General features: G+C 36.0%; 1 protein-coding gene and 1 long non-coding RNA gene across 4 annotated transcripts in view; one reads left to right on the forward strand and one right to left on the reverse strand.

The window, feature by feature from the left end:
- The window catches only part of LOC141583565 (uncharacterized), a 164,614-nt gene extending 139,021 nt beyond the window's left edge, over positions 1-25,593 (reverse strand). The window contains exons 1-2 of the long non-coding RNA XR_012516221.1: positions 25,465-25,593; positions 13,379-13,476 (exon numbers count right to left, since the gene is read on the reverse strand). This is a non-coding gene — a long non-coding RNA (uncharacterized LOC141583565). The remainder of the gene's footprint in view (positions 1-13,378; positions 13,477-25,464) is intronic.
- Positions 11,795-26,549, forward strand: part of G2E3 (G2/M-phase specific E3 ubiquitin protein ligase) — a 58,586-nt gene continuing 43,831 nt past the window's right edge. For all 3 annotated transcript variants that reach the window (XM_074393284.1, XM_003924236.3, XM_074393285.1), the window contains exon 1: positions 11,795-11,919. The gene's annotated coding sequence lies outside the window, so the exon portion shown is untranslated. The remainder of the gene's footprint in view (positions 11,920-26,549) is intronic.

A 26,549-nucleotide genomic window follows, 5' to 3' on the forward strand; every position in this document is an offset into this window, starting at 1 on the left:
TAGACATTTTCCATTTTTGGTTATTTATAAGGTCTCTATGAACATTTGTATGCAAGTCTTTGTTGGAGTGACAGGATTGCAAGGTAAATGTGTATTTAACTTTTAAGAAACTAGGGAGCTGTTTTCAAAAGTGGTCATATCATTTTACATTCCCACACAGTGTATCAGAATTCCAGCTCCTCTATTTGGAATCCTTGCTAACATTTGATATAATCAGTCTTATTTTGAGCCATTCTAATATTAGTTTAGATACTACCGTTCTCCTTTTGTTACTATTCGTATGGAACACCCCTTTCCATCCTTTCACTGTTAACCTACTTGTGTCTTTGAATCTAAAGTGAGTCTTTTACAGACAGTATACAGTTGGATCTTTTTTTTTTTTTTGTCCATTCTACCAATCTCTGTCTTCCGTTTGGAGAGTTTAATTCATTTACATTTAGAGTAATTATTTATAAGAAAGGACTTATTCCTTTATTTTGCTATTTGTTTTCTATATGCCTTATAACTTGTCTATTTCCTGCATTATTGTCTTTTGTGTTAAGTTGATATTTTGTAGTGAAATGTTTAAATTTCTTTCTCATATAATTTTGTATGCATTTTTTGGCTATTTACTTGTGGTTACCATGGGATTACATAACACCCTAAAGTTTTAACACTCTAATTTGAATTTATACCAGATTAACTTCAATAACATGCAAACACTTCTTCTTTAACAGCTGTATCTCCAACCCTTTTGATTATCAATGTCATAAAATCATATTTTATACACTGTCCAAAAACATAAGCTAATAATTTTCTAGCCTATTAGTCACTTAACTTACATAGAGAATAAAGCATGGAGTTGAAAACCAAGGTTATCATAACAGCTTTTAGACTAATAATTGTTTATTTTTTAATGTATCAGTCTTTTAAATCATTAAGGAAAAACGAAGTTATGTATCATTGTTATAATACTAGGTTTTATAATAGAATTTTGCTTTGACAATTGTTTTTCTTTTAGTACTTAAAAAACATAAGTGCATTGTCTTCTGGCCTCTAAAGTGTCTGATGACAAATCTGCTGTTAATCTTATGACCCCATGTGACAAATCACTTTTCTCTTGCTGCTTTCAAAATTCTCTTTGTCTTTCAACATTTTGATTATAATATCTTGGTGTGGGTCTCTGAGTTCAGCATACATTGAGTTGGCTGAGCTTCTTGGATATTTATATTCATGTCTTCCATCAAATTTGGGGAATTTTTAGCCATTACTTCTTCAGATATTCTCTTTTTTCTTTCTCTTCTCTTTCTAGGAATACTATAATGCCTGTGTTGTTTAGCTCTATGGTGTCACATAGGTCTCTTGGGCTCAGTTTCATTTTCTTGTCTTTTTATTTCTGTTTTTCAGACTCAGTAATTTTCACTGTTCCATTTTCAAGTCACTGATTCTTTCTCCCGCCTGCGCAAATCGGCTTTTTAATACTTCTAGTGAATTTTTTCACTTTGGTTACTATAATTTTCAGCTCCATGATTTTTTTGTTGTTTCTTTTTAGGCTTTTTATTTCTTTAATGATTTTTCCATTTTGTTCAGACATCATTTTGTTGACTCATTTCTTCCTTTAGTACTTTGAGCATCTTTAAGAAAGTTGATTTAAAGTCTTTGTTTGTCTAGTAGATCTGCCATCCAATCTTTTTCAAAGACAGTTTATTGGATTCTTTTCCCTTTGAAAAAAACCATACTTTCCTGTTTCTTTGTATGCTTTGTGATTTTGTCATAGCTGTTGAAAACTGAACGTTTGAATCTGATAATGTGGTACCTTTGGAAATCAGGTTCTCTCCCTTCCCTAGGTTTTGTTGGTGTTTTGCATTTTATTATTATCATTTTTGTTGCCATTATTGCTATAGGTTGTGTCTGTGCTGAGGATCAGCCTGAGGTTTAAACTTAAGGCCTTCTCTGGTTTTTGCTGAGCCTGCAGCTTCATCTGGGCATGTGTGGTGACTTTCTAATTTTCCTCACATATGCCATTGCTTTTGAATGTTCTAGTCTTCAATGTCTGGCTTCCATAAGGGGAGAGAGAAAAAAAATAATGGGAGAGAAAAGGCACTGCCTCTTTAACTCTCCTGGACATTTCTTTAGCCAGAGGGGTGGGAGGGTTTGCAACAATGAGGGTTAGTGCAACCATAATGACCACCACCTCTTTGCCTGTCTCTGTGATCATATGCAGCAATCAATGATCATAGCACAGATCCCCACTATTTGTAGGACGTGGTCCTTTTTGCCCATCCTGGTTCCTGCAAGCTGTGTGTAAGCTGCTCCAGGAACATATGCACAGCTGCCCAACATTGGGCTGAAAGGTAGGACTGTTATTTAAAATAACATTATGAAACTACATGTTAACATACATATTTGTGTTTTCTAAAACAAAAAAATTTTAGTGAGAAGAGAAAAGTGGCATTGTTTCACCCTTTTTTTTTTTTTTTGAGGTGGTGTCTTGCTCTTGTTGCCCAGGCTGGAATGCTATGGCACAATCTCGGCTCACCGCAACCTCTGCCTCCTGTGTTCAAGTGATTCTCCTGCCTCAGCCTCCTGAGTAGCTGGGACTACAGGCGCCTGCCACCAGGCCCAGCTAATTTTTGTATTTTTAGTAGAGATGGGGTTTTACTATGTTGGCCAGGCTGGTCTTGAACTCCTGACCTTGTGATCCACTCACCTCGGCCTCCCAAAGTGCTGGGATTACAGGTGTGAGCTGTTTTATCTTTATATAAATCTTTCTGATGGATAACTTAATAGAGAATCACTGGATTTTCATATCAGTTTCTGCATTCAGTCTGTTGCAATATCACATGCCATCCAGCCTCTGGAAAACTCTGTTGTATACTTGCAAGAGAATACAAGTGAAAAAAGCAAACCATCTAGTATTATTTTGAAAATAGTTTGACTTCATGAGCTACATTTTGAAAATTGTTTATCTAATTCATCTTTCAGTCTAGTACTGAAGTCGTCTCTGTACTAATATTAACAAAGCCTCTACCTAAAACTAGATGATATCTGAGGTTCCTTATCAAACTAACATCCTATAACTCTATAGATGAACCAGAAAATTTCTCACAAAAAAAAACAAACTTTGCTATTAGCTGAGTGTTTTAGATTAATGTTTGGGTTTTATCACTGCTCATAGCTCTTCTGGGGTCTGTTAATTGAAATACTGTAATGGAAAAAGAACAAGCTTTGTGTCTAACCAAACAAGCTTTGTGTCTACCCAAACAAGCTATTGTTAAAATACCAGTTCTGTTTGCTGTGGCTTTGGACAAATTATTTAATCTCATTAAGCCCTAGTTTCATCACCTACTTTGTCAAGATTAAATCAACATTTAATTTTAGCACAGTATTTTGAATGTAGAAAGTATTAAACAAATGTTAGTTCCCTTTCTTTTTTCCAATCATATGCCTTTTGCTGGTTAACCTTACCTACAGGAATCCTCATTGCCCCATCATGACCTCTTTTGGAAGACTGAAGTTTAATACCTATTACTGTACAATACCTAAGAAGTGAGTCACCTTGGAGATACTAGATTTGCAAACCCAAACCATTTAAAAAATCGTTCAGGGGTTAAATAGCAAACATTACATCAAACTGCCCTGAAATTCTCACTATTTCAGCTGCAAACATGACCTAAGCTCTTTCTATAAACATGGATTAATTCAAATCACTACCAAGGTGGAAAGTAGACAGCAGGTCACTGAGGAATGTATCATATGTTCTGAAGGGAAGATGATACACCTGGGAGGACAATTCCTTTGTGACTTTCAGTGGCTTACCAGCCTAAGGATACTGAGAATGGAATGTCAAATGCCATTTAAAGGAGAAGGAAGGGGATGTTAACTATATGTCTTACCCATTTGCCTAACTATAATTACCATTAAATGTCCTCTCATTTAGAGTTCACAAGAAACCTGTCTGATAGTTATTATCATTTACATCTTAGAAATGTGTAGTGAAGCTCAAAGGGTTGGGTCCTTCATACTTAGCTTGTAAGTAATAGAGCTAGTATTTAAATCTCAGCCTGTTTTGCTTTCAAGTCTGGCTCTTAACATTGCACTACTTATTATCTTTGAAAAATGTTTCCTAAAGAATGGCCCTAAGGGTTGAAGCTAACCTTTGAGCAGGTGCCTGCTTCCTAAGTGATAATTCGGTGCCCTAGACCTTTGTGAGAATTTGAAGTTTTCTTTCACCCCCCAACAAAACACTCAGGCAAGAATTGGGCTTATTGTAACTGAGTTGCTTTATCAGTTCAGTTGCGGAGTCATTTTTCTCAAGTATTCTGGGAGGGATTAAAAAATCAAAGTATACAGAATAAACTGAAAACAATTTTGATTGCCAGCAATTGTATCCAAGAATGTTAAAGATTCAGTTCAAGCATGTTGTTCATTGCTTGATTTATTCTGGGTGGCATTACCAATGTGTGTTTCTGCATTTGGAGTTACTCTTAACTGTAAAGAGGCTCTGATTTCTATGTAAACACTTCAGGCCAAAAGACAGCAATTTAAAAAAGCAATACAGACAACCATTTGTTTGAAACACCAGCTTAGGATTAATGTTAACATAAACATACCACATCTTTGACCTATATTAAAACACCATGTTTCATACTGGCTACAAGCAAACTTTGAATCCTTTGTAAAATCTGTACAGTTACCCAGCAGGCATGATGCCATTCCAAATCACTGTGGTTATTATATAGCTACTTATTATTCAAACAATCCTGAAACAAAAGGCCCGAAATTGGCTGTTTTGGGTGCTGCTCCCTGCTGCCAGGAAAAGGTGTGTTTAACTTTCAAGACACTGAACAGCAGTTAGGTGAGCACTTAGATCAAAAGATCCAAGTAAATAGACAATAAGAAAGATTTCTGTTTGATAGCAGGCAACCGACTTTTCTGAAAATGTATTTTAATTCAAGTTCAAAAATTGATATAAAAAGACTGATCAGGCAAAAGAATATAAGAAACATATTAGTAAACATATAAATGAAATTGTGCACCAAAGGGTTAAAGAAACCAATAACTAACGACATTAAAAGCTGAAACTCCCTCTGGTCTACATGAGAGATTTTAAAAAACTGGATGAAATCTGTTGGAACCAATGGAGCCAACAGGAGTTTGTATAGAGCAAGTTTGTTGATGTCACAGTCTGAATTTCTACCAAGTTTCATATTAACTCCCCTAAATTTGCACCAGCGACCCATGAGGAGGCACAAAGAGATAACTAGTCATGCCTGAGGACTTTCCAGACCTTCACTTTTATTCCACCAATCACCTGCTAGCCTTAGAATCACCCTCTAAACTTTTTCTAACAAAAGTAAAACTAGCACAGAGAGACAGTTTTGAGCTGGACTCCTGTCTTCTTGTGAGCCAACAGGAGTTTGTATAGAGCAAGTTTGTTGATGTCACAGTCTGAATTTCTACCAAGTTTCATATTAACTCCCCTAAATTTGCACCAGCGACCCATGAGGAGGCACAAAGAGATAACTAGTCATGCCTGAGGACTTTCCAGACCTTCACTTTTATTCCACCAATCACCTGCTAGCCTTAGAATCACCCTCTAAACTTTTTCTAACAAAAGTAAAACTAGCACAGAGAGACAGTTTTGAGCTGGACTCCTGTCTTCTTGTGAGTCAACTTATAATAACAAGCTTTTCTTTTCTCAAAAGCCCAGTTTTGTCATATATTGGCTTTTAGTGCATCAGGCAGCAAGGCTTTTTGGCTTGGTAAAATGAATACAACTCCATTCAGAAACATATTAGCACTGCTGACAGCATAGCAGAAGTGTGGCAAATCTGTATTACCCATGGGGTCATACACTAATAATGGTCATGTACTTATTTTGTATGATATTATCATTATAACTTCTACACAGTAGGTGATCAATAATATGGGCTATGGCTGGGGCAGTGTTTCACACCTGTAATCTCCACACTTTTGAAGCCCGAGGCAGGAGGATCACTTGAACCCAGGAGTTCAACAGTCTGGGCAACATAGCGAGACCCCCTAATCTCTACAAAAATTTTTTTAAAAAATTAGCTGTGCATGGCAGTGCATGCCTACGGTCCCAGCTACTTGAAACGCTGAAATGAGAGGATCACTTGAGCCCAGGCAGTTGAAACTGCAGTGAGCTATGATCGTACCCCTGCACTTCCAACATGAGTGACAGAACAAAATCCTTTCTCAATAATTAATAATGATAATATAGGCTAATATATTTTGGAATCATGGGATGAAAATTTTGTAGCATTAATGCCATAATTATAAATATTAAGTATATTCCAAAGTATTCAAATATTGCTGCAAATCCTAGATGAAGCCTAAGTAACAGATAAAGACAGTGAGCACAGAGAGGGGAAGAAGAAAAGCAGACCATTAAAGGAGGAAGTAAAAAAACAAACCTGAAGTAAATACGGGAGCAGTAATGAGATCATAAGTAGAGTAGAAATGATTAATATGTAAAGTCAACTGGGGAGAAGAGAATTACCTCTATTTCATGCTTTTACATTATTGTTGGAGGTTAGTGAAGAAGTTTGGGAATAGAGTTCTACAATGCCCTGTATTCTGAGGAGGAAATGATTGTGACATCATTTATGTGAGCCATATACAATGCAGGTGTGAGCCACTGCACCCAGACTCCAAGTACACTTCTTATAGTATGACTCTATTAGGTGTGTTTAACTTACAAGACACTGAACAGCAGTTAGATGAACACTTAAGGACAAAAGATCCAAGTACATAGAAAATGGGCTCGGAGTATCAGAAAACTTAATTAAAAATTTTCCTTCTAAGATCTCAGGGATGCTCTCTAATCAAGGCAACAGATAAAGTGAGGTGATATCAATACCGGGCAGAATATTAATAGGTATTGCTGAGGAGAGAGACTAGACAGAAAGCTAGAAATTTATCCTCAGAGTGAAAGAGAAAAGTAAACAGAGACATTCAGGGTTGGTTTTGCCCTAAGTATCAGTCAAGTATTTGCTTCAAATGTAGGTAGGTAATGAGGATCAAAAAAATCTGACTCATTTGAAAAGCAAGAGGGGTTACCAGAAGTTCAATATGGCTAACCCAGGGGAGGAATGAGTTCCTGTAAAGGATAATTTAGCCCAAAAATATATATTAATTCTAGGTAGGTGCTAACTTAAGAATGAGTGCCAGGTTTATCAGCATTACTATATAACAGAGTATTGTTATTTCTCTAAAGAATATCATACCTTATTTGCATGTCTTGGTTCAATAGCCCTAATTTTGGAGGCAATGGTTTATGGGGCAAAGTAACACAAGTTTAGATAGTCTCCTAAAAGGATGGATGTGCCCTACCTTACTCATTCAATGATCTTCCTCTTGATAGTCATTTCCAGTTAGGAGCCATTATAAGCAGTGGTTCAAAAAGCACTAACATGCTTATTTCTATAGGAGAATCCCAAAGTTGAGAAAAGCCTGAGTTACTTTCCAAGAGTTGTAGCAATGTATGCTCCTGTGGTTAAGCGTGTATATTTTACCACCACACCCTCCCTGTATGGGATACTATGAATTGTTTTAATTTCTGCTAATCCAATAAAGGAAAGTTGGTATTTGGTTGGTTGATTTACATTCCCAAAAGTGAGTTAGTAAGGTTGAGTATTTTTTGTGTCTTGTCCTTTTTCACTTCTTTTTCAATGAATTACTTGTTCATTTCTTCTGCCCATTTCGATTGCTTTTTGAAAACAAATTATAAAATTTTTTTCTATTAGAATTGTTAATGTAGTGTCCTATGTTTTATAAATATTTTATCATGGTCTTTCATTTATCTTTCAATGTGTCATGGTGACTTTGCTCTTCAAATATTTTAAACTTTAACATAATCAAACATATTCATCTTTTATTTTATGGCTTCTAGGATTCTTGTCTTGCTCTGTCACCCAGGTTGGAGTGCAGTGGTGCATAGCTCAGTGCAACCTCCAATTCTTGGGCTCAAGGGATCCTCCCACCTCAGCCTCCTGAGTAGCTGGGACGACAGGTGCACACTACCACACACAGATAAATTTTTTAAAAAAATTCATAGAGACAGGGGTCTTGTTATGTTACCCAGGCTGTCACAAACTCCTGATTTGAAGTGATCTTCCTGCCTTGGCTTCTCAAAATGCTGGGATTATAGGCAAGAGGTACTGCACCTAGACCTACCTGCCTTGTTTAAGAAGTCTCTTCCACTAAAAGTCATAGTTACTGTTCTAAACTTTTCCCCAATATACTCTTGTTTTATTTTTTTTATTTCAATCTTTAATCCTTCCAGAATTAATTTTGCTATATGATAAAAGGTACAGGCTTAACTTTTTATCTTCTATATAACCAGCCAGTTACTGCCAATTCTTGTTTATTTATGAATGAAGCCATCCTTTTCCTAAAACTGAAATATCACCTTTATATTAATATTCTCTCTATATATAGTTTAATTTTTCTGGATTCTCTAAGTATTTTTCTTTTTTGTGCTAATACTACATTTTTCATCTGGTTTTTTTGTTGTTGTTGTTGTTTTCACTACTCTTTGTAGCAGCTTTGTGGTAAGTTTTTACTATCTAGTAAGACAAATTCTACTCCTGACCTCTGTTTTCTTTTTCTGTTTTAAGAATTCTCATGTATTAATTTTCCTATTTGAATATTGCAATCACTTATGTTCTCCAATTATATTTTAAAGTAGCAGGTTCTATATCTTTCTTTAGAAAGAACATTTATTTAAAACTGTATTTAAATTTTAAATTAAAATTAAATTGAATTCTAATTTAATTTTGTGTATTTTCTTTAAAATTTATTTCTAAGCATTTTATAATTTCTGTTACTCATGTTGATTGTGGTAAGAACCTTTTAGAGTAGATTACAGGAACTCTTCTGCCAAAGCAGTTTATGTTGTTTCTTCCATGTAAAATTGATGACCCTTGGTCCCAGAAGTGTTTTTATCTTGTTTTCTGCTGTATATGCATTTAATAGGAAGAGGAAAGCAGGAGGGAGAGAAGGTTATATTAGCTATGACTCAAATTTTATAAGAATTCAGTTCTCAACTAGTTCACATTACTGAAGGATTATCAGAGACTGAATAAAATTCTTAATTTTATTCTTCAATTTTTGCAGCATTTATTAAGCAGAATATTTATATTAATTTCACTTAATTAAAAATGTTTTTAAGCTATCAGAATGCCCAGTCTGATGGCCAGGTTTGTTAGATTTAAGTATATTTTGCAATGACTATTTTCTTTCAAAAGTCCTTAAGTCTGTATTTACTCAGGCTCTTTGATTTAATCAGTGGGTATTTATTAAAGATCTTTTTTGTTCATGAAATGCTGTAACATTACTTGAATATTGATTGTATTCAAAATCACCTATACTCATTCTGGTGAAAAAAAAAAGAACAACATTTTAAATAGCACAAATAACCAGATAGACCACTCAGTGAACTCTAGCTCTAGACAATTAATACAATTAAGCCTGGCTAATCTTATGGAAAAAAATGTGAATGACTTTACAGGGCTCTCCACTACTGATGAGAACTGAATCTCATTTTCCCAAGTGATAGCCAGGCTGTGGGGTGATAATGACTTTGTCAACATTTTAGTGGAAGAAACTGAAGAATTCATTTAGGGTTGCAGAGAAGGACTGACCAAGGACAACTCAGGGGACAAACAAAAAAATAAAAAATTAAAAACTTGCCCATAGAGTTGTATAAAGAAAATCATATATATATATATATGATTTTCTGGGTGGCTTTTCCAGGGCAATTTTAACTTTTGTGTACAGGTTGACTTGAGAATTTAATTCCTGTGAAGAATAACACTTAATATTGGGAAGGTGCCGGCCGGGCGCGGTGGCTCAAGCCTGTAATCCCAGCACTTTGGGAGGCCGAGGCGGGTGGATCACGAGGTCAAGAGATCGAGACCATCCTGGTCAACATGGTGAAACCCCGTCTCTACTAAAAATACAAAAAATTAGCTGGGTATGGTGGCACGTGCCTGTAGTCCCAGCTACTCAGGAGGCTGAGGCAGGAGAATTGCCTGAGCCCAGGAGGCGGAGGTTGCGGTGAGCCGAGATTGCGCCATTGCACTCCATCCTGGGTAACAAGAGCAAAACTCCGTCTCAAAAAAAAAAAAATATTGGGAAGGTGCCAAGAATTATGAAAGACATAGGAAAATATATGACATAGTTGCTGCCTTCAAGAAACTTCAAGGACCAATATATTTAATGGGGTCATATTAGATATGTAGAACATAAAATAATACAATATATCATGAATGACAAAATGTGTGGTTAAATTGTTATATGTAATTATTGAATGAATCGCTGAATGAATGAATGGACATGGACTATCCAAACAAATTTATATGCTTAATAAACCTGATTCTATATCTAGAATATATTCAATTTCTAACAATCTTCCTTAAAGAACAAAATTGCAAAAGAAAAAAAAAGCTTATTGTCTTAAAAATTCAACTGGTGATAAAAATGAAAGGTAAAACCATCCATCTCCTCCTACTCCAATTATCAATCCTGCTCCCAGAGATGTTTACAGCTTAGGTATCCATCCCTCAATTTTGTATAACATATACACACGTATACTTTCAAAGTAGGATACTATAGTCCTTCTTAAACTTTTTTCAATTTTTCATTTCAGTACCTGCTGATCTACTTGATTACATTTAGTTCCCACAGTGTCAGCATAGTAGATGCTAAAGTATCATAACTTACTTGCCTTAAACCACTTCTTTATTGGTAGACCCAGGTTATTTTCTATCTTCCACTGTTAAAAACAGTACATCAGTTAATAGGTTTACTACTCTCTGTGTCAGATTACCTGTAGGATAGGTTCCTAAAAATCTAGTAAACCTTTCAAATTGTATCTTTTATAAAGACTAAAGGTATGCCGTCATGGATTGGTGTGAACTGATCAGTTTAGGTTCAATGCTAATATTAGATGTGAGGATGATCTGGTGGCAACATCAATTACAGCTATAAAAGTCAGAGTTCTTTAGTGCCCCTCAATCCCTAGCATTTCCAGTCCTTCCTTTAGTTTCTGGAAGCTCCCACATGTCTCTTCAGAAGCTTAAGACATTTTGGATCAAAGATGTACTGTGGTCCTCAATAAACGAGAAGATAGTGTTATTCCAATAATCTCACAGGACAATACTTAATAATCTCGTAAAGTGAGCCCTTATGCGGGGGGCGGGAATAAGATTTATTGCTTTCTAACACTTGCCATCAGTTTGAGACCAGGAGTTGGTCTGAGCACTTATTTTCAACTTCTGGCTGAATACGGGTGAACTTGGCTTTCTGTTTTCCCCAAACCGGGGACAGAAAGAGTTAAAAGCCCTAACTGTGCCGGGATAGGACTGAGGAGGCTCAGGAAAGGCTGCACTAAGTATTTGGAGGGCTTGCTTTTTTTCCTTCGTGCTGTTGCTGCTGTTTGCTCGAGGATAAGAGGAAAGATAAAACCCTCGCAGCTGTTGGTGCTTTCATTCGCCTCATTCCTCGCAGGTGACGAAACTTCAGCACGTCTCTGTCCAGTTCAGAAACAAGAGAATCCCCTCAAGGACAAACAGGCGAAGACAACGACCCTGAGCCCGGAGTTTTTGTGAGATCGGGAAGAGGGACCTGGCAAGACAAGCGAAGGCGACAGAGGCAAGTCAGCACTGAGCAGCACGGCTGGGGCGCCAAGCGGGCGGGAGCGCGCGCGCTCTTCCTCACCGCGAGCACCTTCGGGGGTCCCGCCCCCTCGAGGGCAGGGCTTATCGCTCCTTCCGGGTTTGGGAGCGGAAGTGGGCGAATTTGAATCTTGTGGGCCGTTGAGTGTGGCTGCTCGCGGTCCGCGTGCCGCGGCGCTGAGCGGGCAGGGAAAAGTGACGCAGACGCTCTGGAACTTCTGCCCGGCGCACCTTGGTGAGTAAATGGGGAACGGGAATACGCCGAGTGTTCCAGGGAGAGAAGCGGAACGGTGGGGTGGGACAGTGTGTCGGGAGGCCGGACAGCGCAGCGGGGGCCTCGCAGTGCTTTTGGGACGTCGGGCGCTGGGGCCCGGCCTGGAGACTCTGGGAATTCGGGGCACTGGGGGCGTCTGCCTGACCAGCTCTCTCGACCACTGCACACACCAGCCAGCCCTCAGTGCTGGGGATTCCGAGGCCCTGCCTGCCCCCCCGCGAGTAAGCCTTGTTGATACGCGTTCTCCGTGGCTTTTTTTTTTTTTTTTTATTGGTAACCCATAGTTTATTTCCACCAATTCGGTCGTTAAATCTTGTTTGTGAAAGAGTTGCCACGTAAAAACGAACCTCTTTTTATGAAGATGGAAGGTTGGGGCAGATTTAGAATGAAAAGATGCTTTACTTGGCTCCAGGTTCCTCTTAAGAGAGATACCAAGGCAGTGTTGATTAACCCTGTGCTACAGGGAAGTGACAGTCTTTGAAATGCCTGGTGGGGATTTAAACTGAAATCCGAGTATCCTTTGTATTTAAAACCCGGATATTTTTCTTTCACGGTTGACATTTTTCAGGTACCGCAAAAATCCGAGACTCTTTCTTATTTAAACCGGCTATAGTAACAGTGGTGGTGATTCACGAGGGTCTTAGTTTGCAAACAATAGGGATAAGGTTTAGTTCCATCGCCCTGGCTTTTCGCCTCCTTCATTCATTGGCCAACTGGGTTATTATGGAGTCTTTTTGGAAGTACTCCACTAATGCTTTGAGCATCTGTTTTCTTTGGATTTTATTTTGGGCTTCCTTTTTTAAAATTTATTTTTTAATGATAAACTATCTGAAATATGAAAATTTGACCCAGTAGTAAAGTCATGCTTTCTGGAATAGTTTAAATGTGTTCCATAAATGTAAACTGTAAATGGGAACTTTAAATGTGTACGAGTTTTATACCTTGCTTTATTAAAAATAGTCAGTTTTAACTGTGTAGCTTAATGAAAAGATATTTTAAGCTCCTCTTAATATTTTAACACCAGGGTATTGTACCATATAAAGGTATAAATATCTTTTTAAAAGTGGGACTTCATAATATTAAAATAGAGACATTCCTTCATCCACTGCAGGCTATTCCAACACCGCCATTCTTCCTGCTGTTGAACTTTTGCTTTCAGTGTTAGCCAGGAAGTATAGATTTAAATACTCGGTGTTGAGGATAGTTGAAATATGAACATTTTTCATATATTGTCTTTGAAACAAAGACATTGGCTATCCTTCTCTAAGCTTTTCTGCTCATTTCATGTGTGTTATCAGCAAATGTTAATTTTAAAAAATTGATCTCTATATCCTAATCTTTCTTTTTTTCCTACCTGAATTATTTTGAGTTTTTGCTTTCTTAAATCAGTGAGTTTCAAAATTTATTGTGTATATATTACCTTGAAGGATTTGTTCAATGCTGATTCCTGCACTTCAAATCTCAGTTTCTGAATCTGTAGGTCTGGAGGATGGTATTTTGAAGAGTCTGCATATTTAACTGAAAGGTTAGAAAATGGTATGAGTTTTACAAACACTGATTTGATCTTTCCTAGAGAGACATTATAATGTGTTGATTAAAGCCATGAAACTGGGGCCAGATTGCCTTGTTTTGAATCCCATCTCCACCACTTGATATGATAGCTGGTGACCCTGGGCAAGCTGTTTAACCTCTCTGTGCTTCATTTCCCTCTACCATGTAAAGGGGTTACCTACTCTGTAGGATTATTGTGAGGGTTAAATGAGTTAATATATACAAAGACCTTAGAATAGTGTGTGGCACAGAGCAAATGATACATAAGTCTCCAATTACATAGTTACTAAACTGTAAAAATCACATCCCATACATTCTCTCGTTAATCTTTACAACATCGCTGAGGTGGTTATTATCTTCGAATAAAACAAGCTGAGAGGGGCTCAGTGATTTGTTCTCACACAACTAACACATTGGAACTACAGTCGGAAATTAGATTTAACTCAAAAGTTTATGCTTTTTTAAAAAAGTAATGTTTTTTGCCTCTCTGCAGTCTCCCTCCAGATGTTGCTCCATAAAAATCTCTGATGGCTTCCCATTGTCTACCATATATAATCCAAATTTCTTAGCTTTCCTTTTTTCTTTTTACAGAGCCCTTCAGAGTCTGGTACCAACTTCTCTTTCCAAGGAACATCTTCGTAATATTCTGCCACTCTCTTCCAACCTGCTGATGTTCCATTAGTACTACTAGAATTCTCCAAATCTATTTCTTATCACATTTTATGCATATTTAGCCATTGGCCTTTTTCTTTCCACATAAGATTTTACCCAAATGAGTTTAAAGACTTGACCAGGCTGTGCTTCTTCCTCAGTGTAATTTGCTTATAAATATACAGCGCAAGACTGCCCTTATCCTTTTAATTTTTATGTCTGCAGTGCACAGAGCAGAACAGTGAGTGTCCTGATAATCTGAAACTGTATATGTTCAGTGAGTACTTGTTATTTTAACAATTTAACACATTTTGTCTTGTGTTAATGACTCAGTTTTTTTTTTTTTTTTTTTTTTAAGGCTTGGCTTTTTTCTGAGATGATAGTATGTAATTGTAGTTTATTAGAGGTATTAGTGATAGCATATTGTTTATAAACTTAATATGGAAAAATAAGTATTGAAATTGTAGGCTCAGAAGACATTTCAAGTGGGAAAAAATTCCGGAGCAATATTTGTTAATATTCATGAATTTTAATGCTTTATACATATTTTCTCACTTAATCTTCACAACCATTTTATTACCTCTATATTAAGATGAAGAAACTGAAGCACCAAAAGATTTAGTAACTTTAAATGTATTTTTTAAATATTTAATTTCCTCTTGACAGAGTTTATTTTTTTTAATTATAAGATTGATATGTATTAGGTGTAATGAAAAGTATCTTAATTCAAAATGTTAGGGAATTAAAAAAACAGAAAAGTTTTCCCTTTCGGTTTGAGCAGTTAAGACAGTTACCTAATATCCTTGCCCACAGCTTTTCTTTTAAAAACCTGCCCAACAATGTAGGGACATCATTCTGACGACCAGTGGGGTAGGGTTGGTCTAAGGAACATAGAGTTCTAAATATGATCCCATCCCATACCACTTCTCCAACAAAAGTGGTACAGGTATTTACATCAGAGCTGCATATCTGATACAGGCTAGACCGTGTGATTTCTTGAATTTTGGGGTTGGGATATCACAAGACTGTTGGACGCCAAGCCAGAAAGGTCTTAAGTATTGCTATGGCAGTGGAATCATGAAGAAACATGAAAATGGATATATGGACCCGTTGCGTTGCGTGGCGGAGTGGGGAAGGGGAGAGGATGACACCTGTTTCCTGAGGACTAGTTATGTATTTATAACTTACCGTTAACTTGTAACTTTGTTGCCTTTTATCTTAAACTTATCTTTTTGTTTTAAATAAAATTGTTCATAAACATTGTATGCAATAAAAGTCGCCCATTTTGGGGGTATAGTTCAATGAGTTTTAGTAACTGTATTCTCTATGAATATACCACAGTTTATTTTATTCATTTTCGTTGTTATAGTTTTTAGTTATTACAAATAAACTTTCTATGAACCTTTGTGTACAATGGACATATGTCTTATTTCTCTTTGCTGCATCATATGATAGGTGTACATTTGGCCTTTTTTTGAGGTAAAATTCACGTTTATAAAATTAGCCATTTTATAAAATTTGTTTTATTTTTATTAAGTTTATAAATTAAAGTCTCACTCTGTCACCTAAGGCCGGAGTTGCAGTTGCACAATCATACTTCACTGCAGCCTCCAACTCCTGGGCTCCAGCAGTCCTCCCACCTCAGCTTCCAGGGCAGCTAGGACTACAGGCATGTGCCACCGAGACTGGCTAATTAAATTTTTTTTTTTTTTTTTTTTTTGGAGAGACGGGATATCACTGTGTTGCCCAGGTTGGTCTCAAACTCCTGGCCTCAAGCAATCCTTACACCTCAGCCTCCCAAAGTGCTGGAATTACAGGTGTGAGCCCCCATGCCCGGTCAAAAATTAGCCATTTTAAAGTGGACATTTCAGTGACTTCTAGTACATTCCCAATGTTATTCAACCGTCACCTCTACCTATTTCCAAAATATATGTAACCTTTTATGTCTGACTTCTCACTTAATATTTTCTAGGTTTATCTATGTTTGGGCATAAAAACAGTACTTTATTCCTCTTTATAGCCACATAATTGTATAGCTATACCACATTTTTTGTATGGCCATTTATCAATGGTGTATAATTAGATTGTTTCTTTGTGATGTAGTGACTATGTTACAGCATATATCAGTACATTATTCCTTTTTATAGCCACGTGATCGTTGTATAGCTATACCACTTTTTTTGTATAGCCATTTACCAATGATGTATAATTAGATCCTTTGTGATGTAGTGATTTAGTGATATTTTTTCTAAATAGTGTGGCTATGAACATATGTATACAAGTTTTTGTTTGAATTGAAGTATTTCAATTCTTTTGGGTATATATCCAGGGGAATTGCTGGGTAATATGGTAGCCTTGTTTAATATGTTGTGGAATTGCCAAACTCTTTTCCTCCTTTGCTGCATCATTTACTTTCCCATTCGCAATATGTTAAGGTTCTAATTTCTCCATATCATCATTAACACTTACTCTTTACTTTTAACACATAATTATTATAGCTATCCTAGTGGACATGAAGTGGAATCTCATTATGGCTTTAATTTACTTATCCCTAATAGTAATGATGAGCATTTTTTCATGTGCTTGTTGACCAATTGAATATTTTCTTTGGAGAAATGTCTTTTCAGACCTTTTGTCCATTTTTAAATTGGATTACTTGTCTTTTTATTGTTGCATTGCATTTCTGATGTATTCTAGATACTAGACCCTTATCAGGTTATATGATTTCCAAATATTTTCTCGATTCTGTGGATTGTCATTTGATGCACAAGTTTTAGATTTTGGTAAAGTTCAATTTATTGTTTTCTTGTTGCTTGTGCTTTTGATGTCATATCTCAGAAACCATTGCCAAATACAAAGTCATGAAAATTGACTCCTGCATTTTTACTTAGAAGATTTATAGTTCTCTTTTACATTTAGGTCTTTGATCCATTTCAAGTTGATTTTTTTTGAATAGCATTTGAGGTAGGGGTTCAACTTCATTCCTTTTTACATGGCTATCCGGTTGTCCTAAGACCATTTGTTGAAGAGACTGTTTTCTTCCCATTTAATGGTCTTGGCACCCTTATTGAAAAATCAGTTTACTATAAAAAATGTGAGTTTATTTATTGACTCTTCTTTTCCATGATGTATATGTCTGTCCTTGTGCCAGTACCACATTGTCTTGATTACTATGGATTTGTAGTAAGTTTGGAATTGGAAAATTTGAATCCGCTTTTTCTTTTTGGGGATCCTTTTGACTATTCAGGATTTCTTGCACCTTAGGCCCAGCTTTTCCAGTCCTGCAAAAAAGGCCATTGGGATTATGATTGGAATTGTATCAAATCTATAAATTGCTTTGGGGAGTATAACCATCTTAATGATAAAGACTTTCAACCCACGGATACAAAGTGTCTTTCCATTTATTTAGGGTTTTTAAATTTCTTTCAGCACTGTTTTGTACTTTTCAGTGCACAATTCTTTTATCGCCATGGTTACATTTATTACTAAGTAATTTGTATGCTATTGTAAATGGAATTATTCACTTAATTTTTTTTGGATTCTTCATTGTTGCATAGAAATCCAACTGATATTTGTGTATTGAGTTTACATCCTGTTACTTACCTGAATTCGTTTAGTAGCTCTAACAGTTTTTTTGTGAATTCTCTAGAAAATTCTACATATAAGATTATGCCTTCTGTGAATAGAGTTACTTCTTGCTTTCGATTTGGGTGCCTTTTATCCCTTTTCTTGCTTTATTGCTCTGAATAGACCTTCTGGTTCAGTGGTGAGTAGCAGTGGTGCAAGTACGTATCTTTGTTTTGTTCCAGATCTTAGGTGGAAATTGTGCAGTCTTTCACCAATCCCTATGTTAATTAAAGGTTTTTCCATAGATGCTGAGGAAGTTCCCTTATATTCCTAAATGTGAGTGTTTTCATCATCAACGAATTTTGTCAAATGCTTTTTCTGCATCTATTGAGATGAGCATGTGTCCTTTTTCTTTTTTCTCTACTAATAAGGTATATTACGTTAATTGATTACCATATGTTGAAACAACTTTGCATTCCTGGGATAAATCCCACTTGGTCATGGTACAAAATTTTCTTAATCAGAATTCAGTTTGCTGGTAGTTTGTTAAGGATATATGCATTTATTTTTGTAAGAGAGATTGGCTTATAATTTTATTTTCTGTGATGTGTTTATCTGGCTTTGGTATCAGGGTATTGCTGACTTTATAAAATGAGTTAGGAAGTGTCCCCTTGTATCTTTTGGAGGGGTTTGAGAAAGATTGGTGCCAATTTTTCTTTAAATATTTAGTAGGATTCACCAGTGCAGCCATCTGTGCTAGGACTTTTATTTGCTGGGAGGTTCTTCATTAGTGATTCAATCTCTTGTCTGTAGATATGTTGAAATTTTCTATTTCTTCTTGAGTCACTTGTTATTTATTTAACTTATTGTTTAATTTATTAACTATTTAACTTCTTACCATACAATTGTCCATGATAGTTCCATTTAATTCTCTTTATTTCTATTAGGTATGTAGCAGTGTCCCACTTTCATTTCTTCTGATTTAGTAATTTGAGTCCTGTCTTTTTCTCTGGGTCATCTAACTTAATGTTTTCAATTTTGTTGATCGTCTCAAAGAAGCAATTTTTATTTCATTGATTCTCAATTTTAAAAAAGTTTTTTATTACATTATCTGCACTCTAAATTATTTCCTTCCTTCTGCTAGCTTTGGGTTTAGTTTGCTCTTTTTCTGGTTTCTTTGGACATAAAATTGGGTTACTGTTTTGGGGGCTTGATTTTATTTGTAGTATTTTCTAATTTCCTTTGTGATTTCTTTTTTAACCTTTTGTCTGTTTAAAGTTGTTATTTAATCTCTTCATGTTTTTTAATTTTCCAGTTTTCTGTTATTGATTTCTAATTTCATTCCATAGTCTCTGGAGAAGATATTTTGTGTGATTTCAGTCTTTTAAAGTGTATTGTTTTGTGGTCTAAATGTGGTCTATCCATGGATATTGTTCTAAATGCATTTGAGAAGAGTGCTTCATTCTGTTGTTGTAGGGTGGAGTGTTCAGTATATGTCTGTTAAGTCTAATGTATTTCTCTTTCATTTCTGTAAAATTTTGCCTCATATATTTTAGGGCTCTTATTAGGTGGGTTTGTGTCTGTAATTGTCTTGTCTTCTTGATGGATTGAGCTTTTTTGTCTTTAATGTCCTTCTTTGAGTCCTATAGCAGTCTTCAACTTAGAGCCTATTTTGTCTGATACTAGTATAAATACCCAAGCTTACTTTTGATTACTGTTTGTATGAAGTATCTTATTCTGTCCTTTTGCTTTCCGTCTGTTTGTGTTTTGGGATCTATAGCTTGACTCTAGTAGGTAGTATATGTATCGATTTTTAAAAAATCCATTCGGTCAACCTTTGTCTTTTAATTGGAGAGTGTAATTCATTTATATTTAATTACTGTTAAGAAAGGGTTTCTGCCATTTTAGTATTTGTTTGCTGTATGTCATATCTTTTCTGTTCCTCATTTCCTTCATTACTCCCTTTTGTTTAATTGACTTGTATAGCGTACCATTTTGATTCCCTTCTCATTACCTTTTCTGTACATATTTGTTAGTAATATTCTTAGTGGCTATCTTGGGGATTACAATTAATATCTTGTAACAACCTAGTTTGAATTAATACCCATTTAGCTCTTATCGTTTACAAAAATTACACTTCCATATATCTCATCCTTCTTCTAAATGTTATTGTGTCAATTTACATATTTATATTTTGTGCTAATTTTACATTTATGTATAATATGCCCGATAACTTTGCTTTATAATTATCTTATGAGTTTTTCTTTTAAATCATATAAGAAAAAGGGAATTACCAAAAATGCAATAACACTATTTATATTTACTTCTGTAGTTGCCTTTACTGGTGTTTTTGTTTCCTTATATGGCTTTGAGTCACTGTCTGGTGTCCCATTAGCATCTCTAGTAGGGCAGATCTACTAAGTCTTCCTTTCACTCTAGACTTCAGGTCTACCAGTACTTCTGAGAAACAACCATTCTTATCTGTCTCCTGGATGATTTTCCAAAGAATATAAGTTTTTAAGAAACTTTTTATTGAGGTATAATATATATGCCAAATATATTTTAGGTAGAAAATCATGTTCATTGTAAAAAAAAGAAATCAAACAATGCCAACATTTATCAGAAATTAAAAGAAAAAGCCCCTACCTACCCCATTCTCTCTCTCCAGGGATAACCACAGTTAACAGTTAGGGACCTAGAACCTTTATGGTCTTTTTTGATCTCAGAAACCTCTGATCTTTCTATTTTCGCCCTTCCTTCTCTCCCTCGAATTACTTCTTCTACTTTGCATATAAGAGCCCTAATAGGTAAATATTAATATCTCCATTGGACACAAGGCAGAGTCAGGAGTTCAGACACAGAAATGTATGATTCAAGTGTAATGTTCTTTCTGCCATGTTCCTCTGCCTGGGTCCTGTCTAGAATCTTAGAGTTTAATTGCTGTGTCACATAAGGTAGCAGATAAATTGTCCTGTTGAAATATAATTAAGGCCTTCTTTTTTAGACAGGAGAAGACTTGGTCCTGTGGGTACTGTGACAGAAGAGCCTTTATTGCCTGAACTTTGGTAAAAAGATGCCATTTGCTTTAAGAAGGGTGGTTTGGATTGGGCTAATTATTTAGAGCCTGACTTGGTCAGTGGAAGGGGCTAGGACTGGAATAAGACCTGCCCACTGAGGCAGGGTTAGGACCAGCTGTTGAAGGGGGGGATTATATTATTATCTGATTATCTAATTCAAGGAGATTTATATAATCTAACCAAAAAGCAGAATCAGCAAGAGCAATTTCCAGAATAAATTCCTGACATTCCCCAAACATACCATGCTTTCACACACTGCTGTGCCTTTACACACACTGTACTTGAAATACTTTTTCTGCTATGTATCCTTCACAATTATGTTATAATGTCACCACCCCTATGAGGCTACACTGCATGTGTGTGAAATATTTGTTTATTTGCCTGCCTCCCATGTGAGTATGCGTACTGATCGTCACTTTTGAAACATAGTTTTCTGCATATAGGATTCTTTGCTGACAGGTTTGGGTTTTTTCGGTCTTTCAGCACTTTAAATATATCATCTTACTGCCTTCTTGCACTCTATGGTTTCTAATGAGGAATTGGCTTTTAATCTTATTGGGGATCTCTTGTATGTGTTAGTCACTTCTCTCTTGCCGCTTTCAAGATTCTTTCTCTCTTTGCTTTTGTTAGTTTGACTATACTGTGTCTCAATGTGGATCTCCTAGAATTTGTCCTGATTAAAGACTTTGAGCTTCTTAAAATGTATAGATTTCAGTCTTTCGTGAAATTTGGGAAGTTTTTGGCCATTACTTCTTCAAACATTCTTTCTGTTCCACTTTCTCTGGTCTGCACTTCCTATAAAGCATATATTGTTATGTTTGATAGTGTCTCATAGTCTCTTGGGCTCTTGTTTCTTTTTCATTTTTTTCCTTTCTTCTCTTGAGACTGGATAATTTCAACTAATCTGTCTTCAAGTTCGACTAACCTGTCTTCAAGTTCGATTCTTTCTTCTGCCAGCTCAAACGTGCTGTTAAAGCTCTGTAATGAATTTATTATTTCAGTTGTACTTTTCAGCTGCAGAATTTGTTTCCTTTTTATCATTTCTATTTCTTTATTGACATTCTCTGTTGAGACATTGTTGACTGTGAGTTTTTTGCCAGGTTTTTTTGTGTTTCTGGGGAGGTACACAGAGCTCCTTGCTCCCCCACTTTTACTGATGTGTTCTGTATTATTGAGGTTTTTTGTTTTTTGTTTTTGATGCAGAGTTTCACTCTGTCGCCAGGTGACAGGCTGGAGTGCAGTGGTGCAGTCTTGGCTCACTGCAACCTCCACCTCCCGGGTTCAAGCAGTTCTTCTGCCTCAGCCTCTCGAGTAGCTGGGACTACAGGCGCGTGCCACTACGCCCAGCTAATTTTTGTATTTTTTTAGGAGAGACGGGGTTTCACCATGTTGGCCAGGATGGTCTCGATCTCTTGACCTCATGATCCACCTGCCTTGGCCTCCCAAAGTGCTGGGATTACAGGCATGAGCCACCATGCCTGGCCTGTATTACTGAGTTTTAAGAGTTTTTCAGAAAATAAATTATGGATTTAAGTCCCTTATCAGATTATGATTTGCAGATGCTTTCTCAGTTTAAGGCTTGTTTCCTTAACAGTTACTTTTGAAGAGCAGAAGAAGGCTGGGCACCATGGCTCATGCCTGTAATCCCAGCACTTTGGGAGGCCGAGGCGGGTGGATTACCTGAGGTCAGGAGTTTGAGACCAGCCTGGCCAACATCATGAAACCCTGTCTCTACTAAAAAAATACAAAAATCAGCCAGGCGTGGTGGCGTGCGCCTGTAATTCTAGCTAGTTGGGAGGGACCTAGAAACTTCATGGTCTTTCTTGATCTCAGAAACCTCTGATCTTTCTGAATTCTTTTTAGCTTTCCTCTCTCTTTCAAATTACTACTTCTACTTTGCATATAAGAACCCTAATAGGTAAGTATTATCTCCATTGGACACAAGGCAGAGTCAGGAGTTCAAACACAGAAATGTATGATTCAAGTGTAATGGTTTTTCTGCCATTGCCCTTGAATTGCTTGAGACAGGAGAATTGCTTAAACCCAGGAGGCAGAGGTTGCAGTGAGCCAAGATCATGCTACTGCCCTCCAGCCTGGATGACAGAGCAAGGCTCAGTCTCAAAAAAAAAAAAAAAAAATGAAGAGCAGGAGATACTAACTTTAAGTGCAGTTTATCATTTTTTTTTTTTTTTTGTCTTGTGCTTTTGGTATTGTATCTAAGAAATCTTAATGTAACATAAGGTCACAGAAATTTTCTCATGTGTTTTTTCTAGAAATTTTGTAGCTTTACATTTTGTATTTAGAGCTGTAATTCAGTTCAAGTTCCTTTTTTTGAGACTAAAGTATTCTCGTGGGTGTTGTAGTGTAGTTTTTTTTGCTATTTTAATTTGCATTTTCTTTATGGTGAATGATGTTCATATTTTCTTTTGTTTGCCATCTATGTTATATCTTTTTAAGTGTCTAGTCAAATCTCTTGTCCATTTTGTTTATTTTACTGTGATGCCTTTTATTTGAGTTGTAAGCATTCTTTATACATTATGGATATAAATCCTTTGTCAGGTGTATGTTTTGCCAGTGTTTATTCCCAATCAGTATTTTGCCTTTTTCTTTTCTTAGCAATGTCTGTTGATTAGAAAGATCTTCATTTTGATGTTTAGTTCATCAGAGTTTTTTATAATTCAGTGTCCTATCTAAGAAATCTTTGTCAAACCCAAGATCATGAAGATTATTTCCTATGTTTTCTTCTAGAAGGTTTTTTTCCTGTGACCAATTTTGAATTAAGTTTTATATCTGAGGTCAATGTTCTTCCCCCCACCTTCCACCCAACACATTCAATTATTTCAGTACTATTTATTGAATAGACTACCATTTGAATACCATGAATTACATTGGTACCTTTGTTGAAAAGCAGTTGTCTGGGTCTGTTTCTGGCTTTTCCATTATGTCCTAGTGAGCTATATGTCTGTCTTTATTCCTATATCTATCTTGATTGATAGAGCTCTAAAAGAAGTCATGAAATCTCATAATTGGAGACCACTGACTTTTCTTTTTAAAAATGTCTTTTGCTATTACAGAGCCTTTGCATTTTTATATATGTTTTAGAATCAGCCTGCAAATTTCTTAAAAAAAAAAAAAAAAGTACTGGGAATTTTGGTTGGGATTGTGTTAAATTGACATCTTAACAATAGTAAGTCCATGAGCATTGTCTATCTCTTCATTTATTTCGATCTTTCATTTCTCTCAGCAATGTTTTATAGCTTTTCAAATTATAGTCTTTTTGTATATCTTTCACTAAGTTCTTACATATTGTGAATAGAATTGTTCTCTAATTTTCTGAGTAATTCTTGCTGTTATACAGATGGTTTTTGTATATTTGCCTTGTATCATTAGAACTTGCTAAAGTCACTTGTTTTTATAAATGTTTTGGTGGGATTTTTAATGTAGATGACCATATGTGGAAACAGTTTTACTTCATCCTTCACAATTTTGTCTTCTTTTCCCTTGGAGTAGACTGTTGAATCAGAGATTAAGGGGAGCGTTTGTAGATTCCCTTTGCTAGGTTGAAAAAATTTATTCTACCCACAGTTTGCTTTACTGTTTTGTTATGAATCGATATTGACATTTGTATCTGTTGAGATTACCTTGCAGTACAATGTTGAAATTAATGCACATTTGTAGATGCTCTTTATTAGGTTGAGAAAATTCCCATTTGTTTCTGGTTTTAGTTTTATCATGAATGGCTGTCAGATTTTGTCAAATGCTCTTTCTGCATCTACTGAGATGGTCATACATTTTTTCCCCTTTATTTTATTAACATGGTATATTACTTTAATTAGTTTTCAGATGATATCCAATCTTAACATTCTTGAAATAAACTCAGTTAAGATACATTATCCTTTTTATTTTAGTTAGTTTTTTTAATTAAATGAAAACTACCAATGATTGCCTAAATATGCCAGGTACTCTTGTGGCATTTATGTGTTGTTTCTAATTCTTACAATAACTTGTAATTAGCTATTCTGGTTTGAGGATGATAAAATTGAGGTTGAGGTCTCAGGAAAAAACATAGAACATGTAGGAAACCTTCAATACCCCTATTACTCTTTCTACTATGCCACACTACTTTTTGTAATAATTTATAGTTAAAGAGTATTGAAGCTCATACTGATGTTTCATTTACTTTTTTTTTTTTTTTTGATGGGACGTCTCACTTTGTTGCTCAAGGTGTACTTAGATTCCTGGGCTCAAGCAAGCCTCCTGCCTCAGCCTGTCAAGTAACTGGGACTACAGGTGCACACCACTGTGTACATTTTTGAGATATGTATATTACTTCCTAGAATGTAAATAATTGATTCGTAAAAATAAGTTCTAATAACTTTTAACCTCTACCATTGAACATCTTCTCATTTTATCTTTGCTGTTGCTGTGAACCAAAGTAACTAGCAAATCTTTAAGAGTATATCTTTTTCTCTCCAAATTTGTAGGAGCACATAAAGTGTAATAACTAGTCTGAGGTAGCGTGGGTGTATTAGTCACGGTTCTCCAGAGAAACAACCAGTAGGATATACATACGTGTGTGTGTGTGTGTGTGTGTGTGTGTGTGTGTGTGGCGAGAAAGAGAGGGGAGGATTGATTAATTTATTACAAGGTATTGACTCACATGGTTACGTAGTGTGAACAGTCCCATTATCTGTCTGCAATCTGGAGACCCAGGAAAGCGCAGCAGTGTGGTTTGAATGCCTGAGAGCCAAAGAGCTAATGGTGTAGATTCCAGTCCTGATTTGAAGGCCTGAGAACAAGAAACACCAAGGGCAGAAGACTGATGTCCTACCTCAAGCAGTCAGAGAGCAAGTTTAACCTTTTCCTACCTTCAGTTTTATTCAAGCTCTCAGTGGACTAGATAATATCCACCCACACAGGGGATGGCCATCTGCTTTACTCAGTTCACAAGTTCAAATGCTGATCTTTTCTGGAAACAGTCCACAGGCATACCCAGACATAAGTTTAACCAGTTATCTGGGCATCCTGTGGCCTGGTAAAGGTAGTATATAAAATTAACCATCACACTTAGTCTTGATCTTGAATTTTTGGGGAATGTTTTATATTACTTTTAATTCAATTATTTTTAAGCCTTTTTAAATTTTGAAATAATTGCCAAGTTACAGGAAAGTTGAAAGAAAAATACAAAGAACTACATATGCCCTTACCTAGATTAACCACTTTTTAGTATTTGCCACATTCACTTTATCATTCTGTGGTATTGTACATTTGCATGTAATTTCCCTTTTCTGAACCATTGGAGAGTAGGTTGCATATATCTGGTTTTCCTACCCCTTAATACTTCAGTGTTTCCTAAGAACAATGATAGTCTATTAAATAATCTAAGTGTAGATAGCAAATTCAGGAAACTTAGCATAAATATAATACTTTCAGTTATATATTGTTTCTGTCAATTGCCTCAATGATGTTCTTTGGAGCAGTTTTATTCTCCAGTGCAGGATACAGTCCAGGATCCTTCATGCACTTTTAGTAAATAAAAGATAGTTCATCTTTTATTTTAAATATTTTTTTAACTTTTTTTTAGGTTTGGGGGTACATGTGAAGGTTTGTTACATAGGTAAACGTGTCACAGGGGTTTGTTGTACATACTATTTCATCACCCACGTATTAAGCTCGGTAGCCAGTAGTTATCTTTTCTGCTCCTCTCCTTCCTCCCACCCTCCCCTGTCGAGTAAACCCCAGTGT

The sequence above is a fragment of the Saimiri boliviensis genome, chromosome 2 (genome assembly GCF_048565385.1).
Source record: "Saimiri boliviensis isolate mSaiBol1 chromosome 2, mSaiBol1.pri, whole genome shotgun sequence".
NCBI classification, from domain to species: domain Eukaryota; kingdom Metazoa; phylum Chordata; class Mammalia; order Primates; family Cebidae; genus Saimiri; species Saimiri boliviensis.